This window comes from Taudactylus pleione, unplaced genomic scaffold (genome assembly GCF_031769625.1).
Source record: "Taudactylus pleione unplaced genomic scaffold, aTauple2 ptg000460l, whole genome shotgun sequence".
NCBI lineage: Eukaryota > Metazoa > Chordata > Amphibia > Anura > Myobatrachidae > Taudactylus > Taudactylus pleione.
Genome location: NW_028284862.1, coordinates 119,275 through 140,764, shown reverse-complemented (window position 1 = coordinate 140,764; position 21,490 = coordinate 119,275).

Sequence of the window (21,490 nt, the reverse complement as noted above, 5' to 3'; positions counted from 1 at the left end):
ACACACACACAGCCGGTCACCAGACACACAGAGGGCTCTCCTGCTGTCGCACACACAGCCGGTCACCAGACAGAGAGAGGCCTCTCCTGCTACCACACACACAGCCCGTCACCAGACTCACAGATGGGTCTCCTGCTGACACACACACAGCCGGTCACCAGACACACAGAGGCCTCTCCTGCTACCACACACACAGCCGGTCTCCAGACACACAGAGGCCTCTCCTGCTGCCACACACACAGCCGGTCCCCAGACACACAGAGGCCTCTCCTGCTGCCGCACACACAGCCGGTCACCAGACACACAGAGGGCTCTCCTGCTGCCACACACACAGCCGGTCACCATACACACAGAGGCCTCTCCTGCTGCCACACACACAGCCGGTCACCAGACACACAGAGGCCTGTCCTGCTGCCACACACACAGCCGGTCACCAGACACACAGAGGGGTCACCTGCTGCCACATACACAGCGGTCACCAGACACACAGAGGCCTCTCCTGCTACAACACACACAGCCGGTCTGGAGACAAACAGAGGGCTCTCCTGCTGCCACGCACACAGCCGGTCACCGGACACACAGAGGGCTCTCCTGCTGCCACACACACAGCCGGTCACCGGACACACAGAGGCCTCTCCTGCTGCCAGACACACAGCTGGTCACAAGACACACAGAGGCCTCTCCTGCTGCCACACACACAGCCAGTCACCAGACACAGAGAGGCCAATCCTACTACCACACACACAGCCTGTCACCAGACACACAGAGGCCTCTCCTGCTGCCACACACACAGCCGGTCACCAGACACACAGAGGGAGCTCCTGCTGCCACACACACAGCCAGTCACCAGACACACAGAGGCCTCTCCTGCTGCCACACACGCAGCCGGTCACCAGACACACAGAGGCCTCTCCTGCTGCCACACACACAGCCGGTCACCAGACACACACAGGGATCTCCTGCTGCCACACACACAGCGGGTCACCAGACACACAGAGGGAGCTCCTGCTGCCACACACACAGCCGGTCATCATATACACAGAGGCCTCTCCTGCTGCCACACACACAGCTAGTCACCAGACACACAGAGGCCTCTCCTGCTGCCACACACACAGCCGGTCACCAGACACACAGAGGCCTCTCCTGCTACCACACACACAGCCGGTCACCAAACACACAGAGGCCTCTCCTGCTGCCACACATAAAGCCGGTAACCAGACACACAGAGGGCTCTCCTGCTGCCACACACACAGCCGGTCACCAGACACATAGATGCCTCTCCTGCTGCCACACACACAGCCGGTCACCAGACACACAGAGGCCTCTCCTGCTACCACACACACAGCCGGTCACCAGACACACAGAGGGCTCTCCTACTTCCACATACACAGCCGGTCACCAGACACACAGAGGGCTCTCCTGCTGCCAAACACACAAGCGGTCACTAGACACACAGAGGCCTCTCCTGCTCACACACACAGCCAGTCACCAGACACACAGAGGGCTCTCCTGCTGTCGCACACACAGCCGGTCACCAGATACTAAGAGGGCTCTCCTGCTGCCACACACACAGCGGTCCCCAGACACACAGAGGCCTCTCCTGCTGCCACATACACAGCCGGTCACCAGACACTCAGAGGGCTCTCCTGCTGCCACACACACAGTGGTCCCCAGACACACAGAGGGCTCTTCTGCTGCCACACACTCACAGCCGGTCCCCAGACACACAGAGGGCTCTCCTGCTGCCACACTCACAGCCAGTCACCAGACACACAGAGGGCTCTCCTGCTGCCACACACACAGCCGGTCACCAGACACACATAGGACTCTCCTGCTGCCGCACACATACAGCCAGTCACCAGACACACAGAGGGCTCTCCTGCTGCCACACACACAGCCGGTCCCCAGACACACAGAGGCCTCTCCTGCTGCCACATACACAGCCGGTCACCAGACACACAGAGGGCTCTCCTGCTGCCACACACACAGCGGTCACCAGACACACAGAGGCCTCTCCTGCTGCCACACACACACAGCCGGTCCCCAGACACACAGAGGGCTCTCCTGCTGCCACACACACAGCCAGTCACCAGACACACAGAGGGCTCTCCTGCTGCCACACACACAGCCGGTCACCAGACACACATAGGACTCTCCTGCTGCCGCACACATACAGCCAGTCACCAGACACACAGAGGGCTCTCCTGCTGCCACACACACAGCCAGTTACCAGACACACAGAGGGCTCTCCTGCTGCCACACAAGCAGCCAGTCACCAGACACATAGAAGGCTCTCCTGCTGCCACACACACAGCCGGTCACCAGACACACAGAGGGCTCTCCTGCTGCCACACACACACACACACACACACACACACACACACACACCCGGTCATCAGACACACAGAGGCCTCTCCTGCTGCCACACACACAGCCGGTCCCCAGACACACAGAGGGCTCTCCTGCTGCCATACACACAGCGGTCACCAGACACACAGAGGGCTCTCCTGCTGCCACACACACAGCCGGTCACCAGACACACAGAGGGGTCTCCTGCTGCCGCACACATACAGCCGGTCACCAGACACACAGAGGGCTCTCCAGCTGCCCACATACACACAGCCCGTCACCAGACACACAGAGGCCTCTCCTGCTGCCACACACACAGCCAGTCACCAGACACACAGAGGGCTCTCCTGCTGCCACACACAGCCGGCCACCAGACACACAGAGGACTCTACTGCTGCCACACACACAGCTGGTCGCCAGACACACAGAGGCCTCTCCTGCTGCCACACACACAGCCAGTCACCAGACACACAGAGGCCTCTCCTGCTGCCACACACACATCCGGTCACCAGACACACAGAGGGGTCACCTGCTGCCACATACACAGCGGTCACCAGACACACAGAGGCCTCTCCTGCTACCACACACACAGCTGGTCAGGAGACACACAGAGGGCTCTCCTGCTGCCACGCACACAGCCGGTCACCGGACACACAGAGGGCTCTCCTGCTGCCACACACACAGCCGGTCACCAGACACACAGAGGCCTCTCCTGCTGCCACACACACAGCCGGTCACAAGACACACAGAGGCCTCTCCTGCTGCCACACACACAGCCGGTCACCAGACACAGAGAGGCCAATCCTACTACCACACACACAGCCGGTCACCACACTCACAGATGGGTCTCCTGCTGCCCCACACACAGCCGGTCACCAGACACACAGAGGCCTCTCCTGCTGCCACACACACAGCCGGTCACCAGACACACAGAGGGGTCACCTGCTGCCACATACACAGCGGTCACCAGACACACAGAGGCCTCTCCTGCTACCACACACACAGCTGGTCAGGAGACACACAGAGGGCTCTCCTGCTGCCACGCACACAGCCGGTCACCGGACACACAGAGGGCTCTCCTGCTGCCACACACACAGCCGGTCACCAGACACACAGAGGCCTCTCCTGCTGCCACACACACAGCCGGTCACAAGACACACAGAGGCCTCTCCTGCTGCCACACACACAGCCGGTCACCAGACACAGAGAGGCCAATCCTACTACCACACACACAGCCGGTCACCACACTCACAGATGGGTCTCCTGCTGCCACACACACAGCCGGTCACCAGACACACTGAGGCCTCTCCTGCTGCCACACACACAGCCGGTCACCAAACACACAGAATGATCTCCTGCTGCCACACACACAGCCGGTCATCATACACACAGAGGCCTCTCCTGCTGCCCCACACACAGCCGGTCACCAGACACACAGAGGCCTCTCCTGCTGCCACACACACAGCCGGTCACCAGACACACAGAGGGGTCACCTGCTGCCACATACACAGCGGTCACCAGACACACAGAGGCCTCTCCTGCTACCACACACACAGCGGGTCAGGAGACACACAGAGGGCTCTCCTGCTGCCACGCACACAGCCGGTCACCGGACACACAGAGGGAGCTCCTGCTGCCACACACACAGCCAGTCACCAGACACACAGAGGCCTCTCCTGCTGCCACACACGCAGCCGGTCACCAGACACACAGAGGCCTCTCCTGCTGCCACACACACAGCCGGTCACCAGACACACACACAGCCGGTCACCAGACACACAGAGGCCTCTCCTGGTGCCAGACACACAGACGGTCACAAGACACACAGAGGCCTCTCCTGCTGCCACACACACAGCCGGTCACCAGACACAGAGAGGCCAATCCTACTACCACACACACAGCCCGTCACCAGACTCACAGATGGGTCTCCTGCTGCCACACACACAGCCGGTCACCAGACACACAGAGGCCTCTCCTGCTGCCACACACACAGCCGGTCACCAGACACACAGAGGGATCTCCTGCTCCTACACACACAGCCGGTCACCAGACACACAGAGGGAGCTCCTGCTGCCACACACACAGCCAGTCACCAGACACACAGAGGCCTCTCCTGCTGCCACACACGCAGCCGGTCACCAGACACACAGAGGCCTCTCCTGCTGCCACACACACAGCCGGTCACCAGACACACACAGGGGTCTCCTGCTGCCACACACACAGCGGGTCACCAGACACACAGAGGGAGCTCCTGCTGCCACACACACAGCCGGTCATCATACACACAGAGGCCTCTCCTGCTGCCACACACACAGCCAGTCACCAGACACACAGAGGCCTCTCCTGCTGCCACACACACAGCCGGTCACCAGACACACAGAGGCCTCTCCTGCTACCACACACACAGCCGGTCACCAGACACACAGAGGCCTCTCCTGCTGCGACACACACAGCCGGTAACCAGACACACAGAGGGCTCTCCTGCTGCCACACACACAGCCGGTCACCAGACACACAGAGGGCTCTCCTGCTGCCGCACACACAGCCGGTCACCAGACACACAGAGGGCTCTCCTGCTGCCGCACACAAAGCCGGTCACCAGACACACAGAGGGCTCTCCTGCTGCCGCACACAAAGCCGGTCACCAGACACATAGAGGCCTCTCCTGCTGCCACACTCAGCGGTCACCAGACACACAGAGGCCTCTCCTGCTACCACACACACAGCCGGTCACCAGACACAGAGGGCTCTCCTACTTCCACACACACAGCCGGTCACCAGACACACAGAGGGCTCTCCTGCTGCCACACACACAGCCGGTCACCAGACACACAGAGGGCTCTCCTGCTGCCGCACACACATCCGGTCACCAGACACACAGAGGGCTCTCCTGCTGCTGCACACACAGCCGGTCACCAGACACACAGAGGGCTCTCCTGCTGCTGCACACACAGCCGGTCACCAGACACACAGAGGGCTCTCCTGCTGCCGCACACAAAGCCGGTCACCAGACACAAAGAGGGCTCTCCTGCTGCCGCACACAAAGCCGGTCACCAGACACACAGAGGGCTCTCCTGCTGTCGCACACACAGCCGGTCACCAGACAGAGAGAGGCCTCTCCTGCTACCACACACACAGCCGGTCACCAGACTCACAGATGGGTCTCCTGCTGACACACACACAGCCGGTCACCAGACACACAGAGGCCTCTCCTGCTGCCACACACACAGCCGGTCACCAGACACACAGAGGGATCTCCTGCTGCCACACACACAGCCGGTCACCAGACACCACGGGAGGTTTTTTCCTCCCTGAGCTCGCCTTAGGACACCTGCGTTACGGTTTGACAGGTGTACCGCCCCTGCTGCCACACACACAGCCAGTCACCAGACACACAGAGGCCTCTCCTGCTGCCACACACGCAGCCGGGCACCAGACACACAGAGGCCTCTCCTGCTGCCACACACACAGCCGGTCACCAGACACACACAGGGGTCTCCTGCTGCCACACACACAGCCGGTCACCAGACACACAGAGGGCTCTCCTGCTGCCACACACACAGTTGGTCACCAGACACACAGAGGCCTCTCCTGCTGCCACACACACAGCCGGTCACCAGACACACACAGGGATCTCCTGCTGCCACACACACAGCGGGTCACCAGACACACAGAGGGAGCTCCTGCTGCCACACACACAGCCGGTCATCATATACACAGAGGCCTCTCCTGCTGCCACACACACAGCTAGTCACCAGACACACAGAGGCCTCTCCTGCTGCCACACACACAGCCGGTCACCAGACACACAGAGGCCTCTCCTGCTACCACACACACAGCCGGTCACCAAACACACAGAGGCCTCTCCTGCTGCCACACATAAAGCCGGTAACCAGACACACAGAGGGCTCTCCTGCTGCCACACACACAGCCGGTCACCAGACACATAGAGGCCTCTCCTGCTGCCACACACACAGCCGGTCACCAGACACACAGAGGCCTCTCCTGCTACCACACACACAGCCGGTCACCAGACACACAGAGGGCTCTCCTACTTCCACATACACAGCCGGTCACCAGACACACAGAGGGCTCTCCTGCTGCCAAACACACAAGCGGTCACTAGACACACAGAGGCCTCTCCTGCTCACACACACAGCCAGTCACCAGACACACAGAGGGCTCTCCTGCTGTCGCACACACAGCCGGTCACCAGATACTAAGAGGGCTCTCCTGCTGCCACACACACAGCGGTCCCCAGACACACAGAGGCCTCTCCTGCTGCCACATACACAGCCGGTCACCAGACACTCAGAGGGCTCTCCTGCTGCCACACACACAGTGGTCCCCAGACACACAGAGGGCTCTTCTGCTGCCACACACTCACAGCCGGTCCCCAGACACACAGAGGGCTCTCCTGCTGCCACACTCACAGCCAGTCACCAGACACACAGAGGGCTCTCCTGCTGCCACACACACAGCCGGTCACCAGACACACATAGGACTCTCCTGCTGCCGCACACATACAGCCAGTCACCAGACACACAGAGGGCTCTCCTGCTGCCACACACACAGCCGGTCCCCAGACACACAGAGGCCTCTCCTGCTGCCACATACACAGCCGGTCACCAGACACACAGAGGGCTCTCCTGCTGCCACACACACAGCGGTCACCAGACACACAGAGGCCTCTCCTGCTGCCACACACACACAGCCGGTCCCCAGACACACAGAGGGCTCTCCTGCTGCCACACACACAGCCAGTCACCAGACACACAGAGGGCTCTCCTGCTGCCACACACACAGCCGGTCACCAGACACACATAGGACTCTCCTGCTGCCGCACACATACAGCCAGTCACCAGACACACAGAGGGCTCTCCTGCTGCCACACACACAGCCAGTTACCAGACACACAGAGGGCTCTCCTGCTGCCACACAAGCAGCCAGTCACCAGACACATAGAAGGCTCTCCTGCTGCCACACACACAGCCGGTCACCAGACACACAGAGGGCTCTCCTGCTGCCACACACACACACACACACACACACACACACACACACACCCGGTCATCAGACACACAGAGGCCTCTCCTGCTGCCACACACACAGCCGGTCCCCAGACACACAGAGGGCTCTCCTGCTGCCATACACACAGCGGTCACCAGACACACAGAGGGCTCTCCTGCTGCCACACACACAGCCGGTCACCAGACACACAGAGGGGTCTCCTGCTGCCGCACACATACAGCCGGTCACCAGACACACAGAGGGCTCTCCAGCTGCCCACATACACACAGCCCGTCACCAGACACACAGAGGCCTCTCCTGCTGCCACACACACAGCCAGTCACCAGACACACAGAGGGCTCTCCTGCTGCCACACACAGCCGGCCACCAGACACACAGAGGACTCTACTGCTGCCACACACACAGCTGGTCGCCAGACACACAGAGGCCTCTCCTGCTGCCACACACACAGCCAGTCACCAGACACACAGAGGCCTCTCCTGCTGCCACACACACATCCGGTCACCAGACACACAGAGGGGTCACCTGCTGCCACATACACAGCGGTCACCAGACACACAGAGGCCTCTCCTGCTACCACACACACAGCTGGTCAGGAGACACACAGAGGGCTCTCCTGCTGCCACGCACACAGCCGGTCACCGGACACACAGAGGGCTCTCCTGCTGCCACACACACAGCCGGTCACCAGACACACAGAGGCCTCTCCTGCTGCCACACACACAGCCGGTCACAAGACACACAGAGGCCTCTCCTGCTGCCACACACACAGCCGGTCACCAGACACAGAGAGGCCAATCCTACTACCACACACACAGCCGGTCACCACACTCACAGATGGGTCTCCTGCTGCCCCACACACAGCCGGTCACCAGACACACAGAGGCCTCTCCTGCTGCCACACACACAGCCGGTCACCAGACACACAGAGGGGTCACCTGCTGCCACATACACAGCGGTCACCAGACACACAGAGGCCTCTCCTGCTACCACACACACAGCTGGTCAGGAGACACACAGAGGGCTCTCCTGCTGCCACGCACACAGCCGGTCACCGGACACACAGAGGGCTCTCCTGCTGCCACACACACAGCCGGTCACCAGACACACAGAGGCCTCTCCTGCTGCCACACACACAGCCGGTCACAAGACACACAGAGGCCTCTCCTGCTGCCACACACACAGCCGGTCACCAGACACAGAGAGGCCAATCCTACTACCACACACACAGCCGGTCACCACACTCACAGATGGGTCTCCTGCTGCCACACACACAGCCGGTCACCAGACACACTGAGGCCTCTCCTGCTGCCACACACACAGCCGGTCACCAAACACACAGAATGATCTCCTGCTGCCACACACACAGCCGGTCATCATACACACAGAGGCCTCTCCTGCTGCCCCACACACAGCCGGTCACCAGACACACAGAGGCCTCTCCTGCTGCCACACACACAGCCGGTCACCAGACACACAGAGGGGTCACCTGCTGCCACATACACAGCGGTCACCAGACACACAGAGGCCTCTCCTGCTACCACACACACAGCGGGTCAGGAGACACACAGAGGGCTCTCCTGCTGCCACGCACACAGCCGGTCACCGGACACACAGAGGGAGCTCCTGCTGCCACACACACAGCCAGTCACCAGACACACAGAGGCCTCTCCTGCTGCCACACACGCAGCCGGTCACCAGACACACAGAGGCCTCTCCTGCTGCCACACACACAGCCGGTCACCAGACACACACACAGCCGGTCACCAGACACACAGAGGCCTCTCCTGGTGCCAGACACACAGACGGTCACAAGACACACAGAGGCCTCTCCTGCTGCCACACACACAGCCGGTCACCAGACACAGAGAGGCCAATCCTACTACCACACACACAGCCCGTCACCAGACTCACAGATGGGTCTCCTGCTGCCACACACACAGCCGGTCACCAGACACACAGAGGCCTCTCCTGCTGCCACACACACAGCCGGTCACCAGACACACAGAGGGATCTCCTGCTCCTACACACACAGCCGGTCACCAGACACACAGAGGGAGCTCCTGCTGCCACACACACAGCCAGTCACCAGACACACAGAGGCCTCTCCTGCTGCCACACACGCAGCCGGTCACCAGACACACAGAGGCCTCTCCTGCTGCCACACACACAGCCGGTCACCAGACACACACAGGGGTCTCCTGCTGCCACACACACAGCGGGTCACCAGACACACAGAGGGAGCTCCTGCTGCCACACACACAGCCGGTCATCATACACACAGAGGCCTCTCCTGCTGCCACACACACAGCCAGTCACCAGACACACAGAGGCCTCTCCTGCTGCCACACACACAGCCGGTCACCAGACACACAGAGGCCTCTCCTGCTACCACACACACAGCCGGTCACCAGACACACAGAGGCCTCTCCTGCTGCCACACACACAGCCGGTAACCAGACACACAGAGGGCTCTCCTGCTGCCGCACACACAGCCGGTCACCAGACACACAGAGGGCTCTCCTGCTGCCGCACACAAAGCCGGTCACCAGACACACAGAGGGCTCTCCTGCTGCCGCACACAAAGCCGGTCACCAGACACATAGAGGCCTCTCCTGCTGCCACACTCAGCGGTCACCAGACACACAGAGGCCTCTCCTGCTACCACACACACAGCCGGTCACCAGACACAGAGGGCTCTCCTACTTCCACACACACAGCCGGTCACCAGACACACAGAGGGCTCTCCTGCTGCCACACACACAGCCGGTCACCAGACACACAGAGGGCTCTCCTGCTGCCGCACACACATCCGGTCACCAGACACACAGAGGGCTCTCCTGCTGCTGCACACACAGCCGGTCACCAGACACACAGAGGGCTCTCCTGCTGCTGCACACACAGCCGGTCACCAGACACACAGAGGGCTCTCCTGCTGCCGCACACAAAGCCGGTCACCAGACACAAAGAGGGCTCTCCTGCTGCCGCACACAAAGCCGGTCACCAGACACACAGAGGGCTCTCCTGCTGTCGCACACACAGCCGGTCACCAGACAGAGAGAGGCCTCTCCTGCTACCACACACACAGCCGGTCACCAGACTCACAGATGGGTCTCCTGCTGACACACACACAGCCGGTCACCAGACACACAGAGGCCTCTCCTGCTGCCACACACACAGCCGGTCACCAGACACACAGAGGGATCTCCTGCTGCCACACACACAGCCGGTCACCAGACACCACGGGAGGTTTTTTCCTCCCTGAGCTCGCCTTAGGACACCTGCGTTACGGTTTGACAGGTGTACCGCCCCTGCTGCCACACACACAGCCAGTCACCAGACACACAGAGGCCTCTCCTGCTGCCACACACGCAGCCGGGCACCAGACACACAGAGGCCTCTCCTGCTGCCACACACACAGCCGGTCACCAGACACACACAGGGGTCTCCTGCTGCCACACACACAGCCGGTCACCAGACACACAGAGGGCTCTCCTGCTGCCACACACACAGTTGGTCACCAGACACACAGAGGCCTCTCCTGCTCACACACACAGCCAGTCTCCAGACACACAGAGGCCTCTCCAGCTACCACACACACAGCCGGTCACCAGACACACAGAGGACTCTCCTGCTGCCACACACACAGCCGGTAACCAGACACACAGAGGGCTCTCCTGCTGCCACACACACAGCCGGTCACCAGACACACAGAGGCCTCTCCTGCTGCCACACACACAGCGGTCACCAGACACACAGAGGCCTCTCCTGCTACCACACACACAGCCGGTCACCAGACACACAGAGGCCTCTCCTGCTCACACACACAGCCAGTCACCAGACACACAGAGGGCTCTCCTGCTGTAGCACACACAGCCGGTCACCAGACACACAGAGGGCTCTCCTGCTGCTGCACAAACAGCCGGTCACCAGACACACAGAGGGCTCTCCTGCTGTCGGACACACAGCCGGTCACCAGACACACAGAGGCCTCTCCTGCTGCCGCACACACAGCCGGTCACCAGACACACAGAGGGCGCTCTTGCTGCCGCACACAAAGCCGGTCACCAGACACACAGAGGGCTCTCCTGCTGCCGCACACACATCCGGTCACCAGACACACAGAGGGCTCTCCTGCTCACACACACAGCCAGTCACCAGACACACAGAGGGCTCTCCTGCTGTAGCACACACAGCCGGTCACCAGACACACAGAGGGCTCTCCTGCTGCTGCACAAACAGCCGGTCACCAGACACACAGAGGGCTCTCCTGCTGTCGGACACACAGCCGGTCACCAGACACACAGAGGCCTCTCCTGCTGCCGCACACACAGCCGGTCACCAGACACACAGAGGGCGCTCTTGCTGCCGCACACAAAGCCGGTCACCAGACACACAGAGGGCTCTCCTGCTGCCGCACACACATCCGGTCACCAGACACACAGAGGGCTCTCCTGCTGCTGCACACACAGCCGGTCACCAGACACACAGAGGGCTCTCCTGCTGCCACACACACAGCCGGTCACCAGACACACAGAGGGCTCTCCTGCTACCACACACACAGCCAGTCACCAGACACACAGAGGCCTCTCCTGCTGCCACACACACAGCCGGTCACCAGACACACAGAGGGCTCTCCTGCTGCCACACACACAGCCGGTCACCAGACACACAGAGGGCTCTCCTGCTGCCACACACACAGCCGGTCACCAGACACACAGAGGACTCTCCTGCTGCCACACACACACAGCCGGTCCCCAGACACACAGAGGCCTCTCCTGCTGCCGCACACACAGCCGGTCCCCAGACACACAGAGGGCTCTCCTGCTGCCACACACACAGCCGGTCACCAGACACACAGTGGGCTCTCCTGCTGCCGCACACACAGCGGGTCACCAGACACACAGTGGGCTCTCCTGCTGCCGCACACAAAGCCGGTCACCAGACACACAGTGGGCTCTCCTGCTGCCGCACACAAAGTCGGTCACCAGACACACAGAGGGCTCTTCTGCTGCCACAGACACAGCCGCTCACCAGACACACAGAGCCTCTTCTGCTGCCACAGACACAGCCAGTCACCAGACACACAGAGGGCTCTCCTGCTGCCACACACACAGCCGGTCTCCAGACACACAGAGGCCTCTCCTGCTGCCACACACACAGCTGGTCGCCAGACACACAGTGGGCTCTCCTGCTGCCACACACAGCCGGTCCCCAGACACACAGAGGGCTCTCAAGATGCCGCAGACAGAGCCGGTCCCCAGACACACAGAGGCCTCTCCTGCTGCCTCAAACACACAGCCGGTCACCAGACACACATAGAGTCCTCTCCTGCTGCCACACACACTGCCAGTCAACAGATACACAGAGGCCTCTCCTCTTGCCACAAACACAGCTGGTCGGCAGACACACAGAGGCCTCTCCTGCTGCCACACACACAGCTGGTCGCCAGACACAAAGAGGTCTCTCCTGCTGCCACACACACAGCCGGTCACTAGACACACAGAGGGCTCTCCTGCTGCCACACACAGCCGGTCCCCAGACACACAGATGGCTCTCCTGCTCCGCAGACAGAGCCGGTCCCCAGACACACAGCGGCCTCTCCTGCTGCCTCTCACACAGCCGGTCACCAGACACACAGAGGCCTCTTCTGCTGCCACACACACAGCCGGTCACCAGACACACAGAGGCCTCTCCTGTTGCCGCACACACAGCCGGTCACCAGACACACCGAGGGCTTTCCTGCTGCCGCAGACACAGCCGGTCACCAGTGTCACGACCCTGTCTAGTTGTCACCTTTTTGCCTTGAGACTTACCCCTGTCAGCTGTCCCATGGATCTGTGTTTGTAGTTCTCCTGGGGGATCTGCTCTGACTTCTCTATGCATTCCTGTCACAGTGATTATTGCACCTGGCCTCTCCTCTGTCTGTGAGCACTGCTAGCCCTGATTGGAGTCACAGGTGTGGTTCTAATTCTCAGTGCTGCAGAGATGAATACTCCCTCTGCATGTTGTGCCTTCCACCACTCAGAATGCTACTACCAGACCACCCGTCCATATCCACCAATTGCTGCCAGACCCAGGGTATATATATCCTCCCTTGATTGCATTCTGTGCCTGAACATCTTGTCTTCCCGTGGTGTATGGTTCATGCTGTTTCTGCATTCAAGTGTATCCCTGAAACCTGCTACAGCAACCCCTGGTGCAATCCAGAAAACCTGTTACAGCTATACCTGGCAATTCAATAAACCTGCTGGCAGCAACCCCTGGTGCATCCCAAAAACCTGCTACAGTAATATATGGCATCCAGTTGTCCTGTTACAGCAATACCTGGCCTGTGCTCTGCTGCTAGTCCTACTCCTGGTTGGTCCCTGGCACTCTGTAAACCTGCATCATGTCACCCTGCCTTGCTCCTGCTGTGGATCAACTCCTGCTCCTTTTACCTACCTACTTCCTCCCTGAACCTAAAATTCCCAAACCTACCCAGTCCTTCCTGAAACCTGTTATTCCCAATTATCCAATCCAGCCTGCACCTGAGTTCCAACCTTGTCACAGCATTTCCGTATCACCCTGTTTAACCCTCGTCTCAGCATTACCTGATTTCCCTTTAGCCATTGTCACGTTATTCCAGTCCAGAGTCAAGTTCCTGTCATATCAGTTCTATCCACGTTATTCCAGTCCAGAGTCAAGTTCTTAGTTCATCAGTTCAATTCAACAAGTCTTCCTGCCGGTCCCAGTCCGGTTCCTCCAGTTTCTGTCATTTATCATCAAAGGCAGTTTTCACTGCTACACAAGTCTTGTAAATAGAGCTATCTACATCATCTGTGGTTCCAGTCATGCCAGCCTCCGTTGAAACCCGATCGCCACCTGAGACAGGTAACTCGCAGACACCAATTGTGGCAGAATGTTCAGGCCCAACTATGGTGGCGGATCAAGCACCTATTAAGGGAATAGATGCTTTCCGTAACCTGGTCATCCGCTTGGATTCACAGGAGGCCGTACAGCATCAAGTGCTACAGCTTTTGAAAATCCTGAATAACCGGCTAGATGTTACCCAACCCTTACCTGAACCCCCTAACTACCTTCCATCGACTGCTGGAACAGCTTCAGGCTCTACTCAGCAAAATTTTTCAGATCATTCCTGAATTTCTTAGAGCTACCTCTGTCTCGACTAAAACCTCTGCCTTGGAATCCCTAAGAAACAAGGATTCTTCCGAACCAAGTAATGTCAGACATCGTAGTTACCCATGCCCCAAGCTCTCTGTGGCCGAACGCCAGCGGCGCAAAGATTTACAGCTCTGCCTCTATTGTGGGAGTTCTGACCACTTCATTAAAGACTGTTTTTCCTTTGCAACTCCAGCAGTGGTTCCAAGTGTCAACGTCTCAGTGCCCATTCCGGCCCCAGCCCGGATTCTGCCCGTTCCGGCCCCAGCCCGGATTTTGCCTGTCCTAGCAGGGGACTCCAGTAAGCAGCCCCAGGAGGGGATCTCAAGTCTCGCACCCCAGGAGGGGGTCTCAAGTCTCGTAACCCAGGAGGGGGTTTCAAGTCTAGTACCCCAGGAGGGGGTTTCAAATCTCGCACCCCAGCAAGGGGTTTCAACTCCCATTCCCCAGGAGGGGGTCTCAAGTCTCGCACCCCAGGAGGGGGTTTCAAGTCTCGCACCCCAGGAGGGGGTTTCAAGTCTCGCACCCCAGGAGGGGGTCTCAAGTTCCAGTTACCAGGGAGTAGTGTCTTGTACTACAAAATCTGATCATGATTCCTGTTTTAGCGTCTCCTGCAAATATCGTTTCAGAAGATGATAATCTCTGTAGCCTGTTCTCAGCTTTGACTGTTGAGGCTACTGTCTCTAGCTCCCCAGGACTCCTTCCAGTTACATCAATTGGTCCGAATTCCGAACATCTGTCAGCTTCAGTTATTTCGACTCCTCATCAATCGGAGCATCCTCAAGTTTCCTCCTGCCAGGCACCTGAAAGTGCTCCACAATCCTTGAACACACAGGATTCGTCGGATACTCCACCATGCATTTATTTTGATGGGGACTTATCTCAATACTATGCTTTATTGAAACAATTCTTCGGTATGATGAATTGTTCTTTGCCATGTGGAGTCAAGTCTACTAATATTGTAGAGTTTATTATCTCATCTTTTCAGGTTAAAGCTTGGGACTGGGTTGCCCCTATTTACAACTCCAATGATCCAATGCTTCAAAATATAAAGACTTTCAGTGAAGCTGTTGTCAAAGAATTTGGTCCTTACCCTGTAAACTAAAATTCTAGCGAAGTTGTGCTACCAAGAATTTGTCCTCCACTCTGAAATCCGAACAAGGTCAAGTTTTCAAGGGCCAGCGTGCCGAATTTCAGGCATCCCAAGAGAGCAGCACTTTTGAATCTGTAACCCAGAACATGACTTGTGCACACACCTCCTTGTCCACTTTCTGCTACTGTTCCTCCCAAAATTCTGATCCTGTCCTTCCCAGCCACATATTTCCACAGGAGTTACCAAAGATTCCTGGTCCGTTGGTTGGCACAAAACGTTCTCGCAGCAAAAAGAAGAATCGGCGAAGGTCTTGAACTATCTCCTTTGAAGAATTGGCACTCTAAGTACCCCAACAAAATTGAGAACTGGGAAGAGCTTTGAAGAAAGTTTTTTTTTTTTTTTTTTTGTGTCTGGAGTCCACCCATAAAGAGGGGGGTACTGTCACGACCCTGTCTAGTTGTCACCTTTTTGCCTTGAGACTTACCCCTGTCAGCTGCCCCATGGATCTGTGTTTGTAGTTCTCCTGGGGGATCTGCTCTGACTTCTCTATGCATTCCTGTCACAGTGATTATTGCACCTGGTCTCTCCTGTCTGTGAGCACTGCTAGCCCTGATTGGAGTCACAGGTGTGGTTCTGATTCTCAGTGCTGCAGAGATGAATACTCCCTCTGCATGTTGTGCCTTCCACCACGCAGAATGCTACTACCAGACCACCTGTCCATATCCACCAATTGCTACAAGACCCAGGGTATATATATCCTCCATTGATAGCATTTTGGGCCTGAACATCTCGTCTTCCCGTGGTGTATGGTTCATGCTGTTTCTGCATTCAAGTGTATCCCTGAAACCTGCTACAGCAACCCCTGGTGCAATCCAGAAAACCTGTTAAAGCTATACCTGGCAATTCAGTAAACCTGCTGGCAGCAACCCCTGGTGCATCCAGAAAACCTGCTACAGCTAAACCTGGCAATCCAGTAAACCTGCTGACAGCAACCCCTGGTGCTTCCCGAAAACCTGCTACAGTAATACCTGGCATCCAGTCGTCCTGTTACAGCAATACCTGGCCGGTTCTCTGCTGCTAGTCCTACTCCTGGTTGGCACCTGGCACTCTGTAAACCTGCATCGTGTCACCCTGCCTTGCTTCCTGCTGTGGATCAACTCCTGCTCCTTTTACCTACCTACTCCCTCCCTGAACCTAAATTCCCAAACCTACCCATTCCTTCCTGAAACCGGTTATTCCCAATTATCCAATCCAGTCTGCACCTGAGTTACAACCTTGTTTCAGCATTTCCGGATCACCCTGTTTAAACCTTATCTCAGCATTACCTGATTTCCCTTCAGCCATTGTCACGTTATTCCAGTCCAGAGTCAAGTTCCAAACCTACCAGTTCAGTCCACGTTGTCCCAGTCCAGAATAAAGTTCCAAGCTCATCAGTTCAGTCCACGTTCCAATCCAGAGTCAAGTTCTTAGTTCATCAGTTCAATTCAACAAGTCTTCCTGTCGGTCCCAGTCCGGTTCCTCCAGTTTCTGTCATTTATCATCAAAGGCAGTTTTCACTGCTACACAAGTCTTGTAAATAGAGTTATCTACATCATCTGTGGTTCCAGTCATGCCGGCCTCTGTTGAAACCCGATCACCACCTGAGACAGGTAACTCGCAGACACCAATTCTGACAACCAGACACACAGAGGGCTCTCCTGCTGCTACACACACAGCCGGTCACCAGACACACAGAGGGCTCTCCTGCTGTCACACACACAGCCGGTCACCAGACACACAGAGGGCTCTCCTGCTGTCACACACACAGCCGGTCACCAGACACACAGAGGCCTCTCCTGCTACCACACACACAGCCGGTCACCAGACACACAGAGGCCTCTCCTGCTGCCACACACACAGCCGGTCACCAGACACACAGAGGCCTCTCCTGCTGCCACACACACAGCCGGTCACCAGACACACAGAGGGGTCTCCTGCTGCCACACACACAGCCGGTCACCAGACACACAGAGGCCTCTCCTGCTGCCACACACACAGCCGGTCACCAGACACACAGAGGGGTCTACTGCTGCCACACACACAGCCGGTCACCAGACACACAGAGGCCTCTCCTGCTGCCACACACACAGCCGGTCACCAGACACACAGAGGCCTCTCCTGCTGCCCCACACACAGCCTGTCACCAGACACACAGGGCTCTCCTGCTGCCACACACAGCCGGTCACCAGACACACAGAGGGCTCTCCTGCTGCCACACACACAGCCGGTCCCCAGACACACAGAGGCCTCTCCTGCTGCCACACACACAGCCGGTCCCCAGACACACAGAGGCCTCTCCTGCTGCCACACACACAGCAGTCACCAGACACACAGAGGCCACTCCTGCTGCCACACACACAGCCGGTCACCAGACACACAGAGGCCTCTCCTGCTGCCACACACACAGCCGGTCACCAGACACACAGAGGCCTCTCCTGCTGCCACACACACAGCCGGTCACCAGACACACAGAGGCCTCTCCTGCTGCCACACACACAGCCGGTCCCCAGACACACAGAGGCCTCTCCTGCTGCCACACACACAGCAGTCACCAGACACACAGAGGCCTCTCCTGCTGCCACACACACAGCCGGTCACCAGACACACAGAGGCCTCTCCTGCTGCCACACACACAGCCGGTCACCAGACACACAGAGGGCTCTCCTGCTGTCACACACACAGCCGGTCACCAGACACACAGAGGGCTCTCCTGCTGTCACACACACAGCCGGTCACCAGACACACAGAGGGCTCTCCTGCTGTCACACACACAGCCGGTCACCAGACACACAGAGGCCTCTCCTGCTACCACACACACAGCCGGTCACCAGACACACAGAGGCCTCTCCTGCTGCCACACACACAGCCGGTCACCAGACACACAGAGGCCTCTCCTGCTGCCACACACACAGCCGGTCACCAGACACACAGAGGGGTCTCCTGCTGCCACACACACAGCCGGTCACCAGACACACAGAGGCCTCTCCTGCTGCCACACACACAGCCGGTCACCAGACACACAGAGGGGTCTACTGCTGCCACACACACAGCCGGTCACCAGACACACAGAGGCCTCTCCTGCTGCCACACACACAGCCGGTCACCAGACACACAGAGGCCTCTCCTGCTGCCCCACACACAGCCTGTCACCAGACACACAGGGCTCTCCTGCTGCCACACACAGCCGGTCACCAGACACACAGAGGGCTCTCCTGCTGCCACACACACAGCCGGTCCCCAGACACACAGAGGCCTCTCCTGCTGCCACACACACAGCCGGTCCCCAGACACACAGAGGCCTCTCCTGCTGCCACACACACAGCAGTCACCAGACACACAGAGGCCTCTCCTGCTGCCACACACACAGCCGGTCACCAGACACACAGAGGCCTCTCCTGCTGCCACACACACAGCCGGTCACCAGACACACAGAGGCCTCTCCTGCTGCCACACACACAGCCGGTCACCAGACACACAGAGGCCTCTCCTGCTGCCACACACACAGCCGGTCCCCAGACACACAGAGGCCTCTCCTGCTGCCACACACACAGCAGTCACCAGACACACAGAGGCCTCTCCTGCTGCCACACACACAGCCGGTCACCAGACACACAGAGGCCTCTCCTGCTGCCACACACACAGCCGGTCACCAGACACACAGAGGGCTCTCCTGCTGTCACACACACAGCCAGTCACCAGACACACAGAGGGCCTCTCCTGCTGCCCCACACACAGCCAGTCACCAGACACACAGAGGGCCTCTCCTGCTGCCCCACACACAGCTGGTCACCAGACACACAGAGGGCTCTCCTGCTGCCCCACACACAGCCGGTCACCAGACACACAGAGGCCTCTCCTGCTGCCCCACACACAGCCGGTCACCAGACACACAGAGGCCTCTCCTGCTGCCACACACACAGCCGGTCACCAGACACACAGAGGCCTCTCCTGCTGCCACACACACAGCCGGTCACCAGACACACAGAGGGGTCTCCTGCTGCCACACACACAGCCGGTCACCAGACACACAGAGGCCTCTCCTGCTGCCACACACACAGCCGGTCACCAGACACACAGAGGGGTCTACTGCTGCCACACACACAGCCGGTCACCAGACACACAGAGGCCTCTCCTGCTGCCACACACACAGCCGGTCACCAGACACACAGAGGCCTCTCCTGCTGCCCCACACACAGCCTGTCACCAGACACACAGGGCTCTCCTGCTGCCACACACAGCCGGTCACCAGACACACAGAGGGCTCTCCTGCTGCCACACACACAGCCGGTCCCCAGACACACAGAGGCCTCTCCTGCTGCCACACACACAGCCGGTCCCCAGACACACAGAGGCCTCTCCTGCTGCCACACACACAGCAGTCACCAGACACACAGAGGCCTCTCCTGCTGCCACACACACAGCCGGTCACCAGACACACAGAGGCCTCTCCTGCTGCCACACACACAGCCGGTCACCAGACACACAGAGGCCTCTCCTGCTGCCACACACACAGCCAGTCACCAGACACACAGAGGCCTCTCCTGCTGCCACACACACAGCCGGTCCCCAGACACACAGAGGCCTCTCCTGCTGCCACACACACAGCAGTCACCAGACACACAGAGGCCTCTCCTGCTGCCACACACACAGCCGGTCACCAGACACACAGAGGCCTCTCCTGCTGCCACACACACAGCCGGTCACCAGACACACAGAGGGCTCTCCTGCTGTCACACACACAGCCAGTCACCAGACACACAGAGGGCTCTCCTGCTGCCCCACACACAGCCTGTCACCAGACACACAGAGGGCTCTCCTGCTGCCCCACACACAGCTGGTCACCAGACACACAGAGGGCTCTCCTGCTGCCCCACACACAGCCGGTCACCAGACACACAGAGGGCTCTCCTGCTGCCCCACACACAGCTGGTCACCAGACACACAGAGGGCTCTCCTGCTGCCCCACACACAGCCAGTCACCAGACACACAGAGGGCTCTCCTGCTGCCCACATACACACAGCCAGTCACCAGACACACAGAGGGCTCTCCTGCTGCCGCACTTGCGCAGTGCAGCTTACACACATGCGCAATGTCAAACATCCGTTCAAACTGCTTCAATATCAGCATTGCTGGAACATGTGAATGAGGCCCTTAATCCATTGCTCAGTATCAGTCTACAGTTTAGCTTTGTCTTATTTTTTTATCGGCTTCTGTCCAGACACAGCCAGCATTCCTTACCCTATACATCGGCTTTCCTCCTCATTAATTCTCCGCCTGACAATCCTGCCCCCCTATGCCCTGCTGAGGGAACATTCTGTTCAATGACATTTGCTGGGCAAGGACATTGCTAGATAAGAATCTTCCATGATGGAAAGTGGCATAATTTATTTACTTACTGGCCTGCAGAGAGTGTAGAGAATCCTTCGCTAAAAATAGCACTTATATGGGATAATAATAATCCTGGCAAATCTCTGTACATCACCATCACCGTGCTCCATCCTATTGGCTCCTGTCCAGTCATCTGATGATGTCCCTGTAACTCACCATGAATTGATGCAAATTCGCTGACTGCCCGAGCCCCCCATATGTGTAAATACCCCATGGGCCAAATGTAATAGGGTGAGAGCTTAGATAATGTGAAAGTTTAGCAGTAAAACTCTGACAGTAATACATTGATCAAGTTGTATTTTCAAAACCGTCAAATATCTGGGATGATAAGAGTTTTGAGTATGAAAAAAAATGAAAGTTTACTTTGTTCTGTGACTGTATTACATTGGCTGAGTCTCCATGTTCTGTGACTGTATTACATTGGCTGA